General features: G+C 62.5%; 1 protein-coding gene across 1 annotated transcript in view; it reads left to right on the forward strand.

Moving 5' to 3' along the window:
- The window catches only part of NBEA (neurobeachin), an 827,350-nt gene that overhangs the window by 751,780 nt on the left and 73,748 nt on the right, over window positions 1-1,822 (forward strand). The window lies entirely within an intron of this gene.

Genomic DNA, 1,822 nt, shown 5'->3' on the forward strand with positions numbered 1-1,822 from the left:
GGTGTGCGGGCACAGCCCCCAGCGGCCCCCCCCCCCCCTCCCCGCGGGGCCATATGGAAAATGTGCAGCCTTTTGATTCCGCCTTGTGTAAACATTTGAATATCGGCTCCTTAAAGCCCCGAGCCTGTCCCAGAGGGGATTAAAACATAATCCTCTCGCTCTATAGCCGGAGTGGATTAATTTCGTATTCTCTCAGCGGCGGGTTCGCTCCCCGAAGGCTCCGACAAAAAGAGACTCCGCGCTCCTTAAACGCGCTGTGGAATTGGAGGTTGTAATTGGAGATTTCCAGCGGACAAGTGTAAAAATGACACGCGGTTAAACCTGGAGAGTGCGTGGGGGCAAGCCCGGGAGATGCTTGCAGAAAGCCCTAGATCTCACACACCCACACCCCCCTGCAGAAGGCCCGGGGTCACAAATACACATACACACACACCCACACCTGCAGAAAGCCTGAGATGTCCCTCTGACGCGCGCGCACACCCTGCAGAAAGCTCGCTCTCTCTCTCTCAGACACACTGCAAAAAGTCTGAGATGTCCCCCTGACACACACACGGAAACACACATATACACACATCTGCAGAAAGCCTTAAGTCTCCCCCTCCCCGACACACCTACACACGGACGCGCACACACGTGTACAAAGCCTGAGATCTCTCTCTTACACACACACACACACACACACACACACACACACACACGCCCCAGAGGAACTAAGCTGAGTCCCACACCCCGCTCTTGCTCTCTTTCGAAGGCAGGAGCAAAGCCGAGCCACCGCGCGGGGCTGGGAACTGAAGGCCCCTCGGCAGGCCTCGGGCTCCCGGCGCCTTTCAGCCCTTCCAGGCGGGCGGGCCACTCGGACCCGCGGCGGGTCTGGGGTCTTGTTTGAGGCACTTGCCGCGGCGGTGAGAGCGGCCGCGCCTGCCGCCGCTCCACTCGGTTTCAGCCCCGCGGTGTGCGTGCACGGCCGCACCCGGCCGCCGACGTGCTGGGTGCGATCAGCCCCTCTCCTCGCAGCAGATTTCTTGTTATGGGCTTTGGCCTCTTGACCGGGAAGCGCCCGCAACTCGGCGCTTTATTTTTTTGTTAATTATTGCTTGATCCGCAGAGCAGCGGGGTAATTGGATTAAATTGATGATCTTCCTTCGGGGACGCGGCGAGGCCCACAAACGACGGAGTAGCGGGCGGGCCCCGCCGGCGGCCGGCACAAAGGGCCGGGCGGCCCCGCGCTGCGGGAAGGGTGACGGGCGAGGTGGGGACGGTCTGGTGAAGAGGGCAAGTGGCTGCGCGGGGCAGGAGCCGCTGTCAGAGCCGGGCCGCCCTCTGTAAACACAAAGGAGAGGGGCCTGGGGAATAGAAACCCAAATCCACTTGTAATCGTACAAGAGAATCGGGCGTAATTACTTGAGCAACCCAGATGAAGATTGATGAGCCTTTAAAGCGGCGTTTCGGATCGATCCCCCGGCCCTGTGCGGGGAGAGGGGCGGCGAGGGGCAGAGGCCAGGCTCGCGGCCCGGGAGGGGGAGCGGGAGCGGGGGGAAGATGGAGGCTGAAGCGGGGAGCGGAGCAAGAAAGCAGACACTGGGCATGTGATGGGGATCAGCTGACCGGGGTCAAGAGGCCGCGCGGGTTTATTAGGAGCTGGAAAACAATAACACGGAGGGAAATAGAGTTTGTAGCGAGTCCGTCCTGCCAGGCCGCCCGCCCCGTCCCGCCCGCGCTGGCCGCGAGGTGCGGCGTGCGGCGTGCCGGACGCGGGAAGGGCAGGGCCCGAGGCTGCGGGCCGGGGCAGCCCAGGCCGCGCTCCTCCCCTCCCTCCTCCCCC

This window comes from Alligator sinensis, unplaced genomic scaffold, assembly GCF_000455745.1.
Source record: "Alligator sinensis unplaced genomic scaffold, ASM45574v1 scaffold1014_1, whole genome shotgun sequence".
Taxonomy (NCBI): domain Eukaryota; kingdom Metazoa; phylum Chordata; order Crocodylia; family Alligatoridae; genus Alligator; species Alligator sinensis.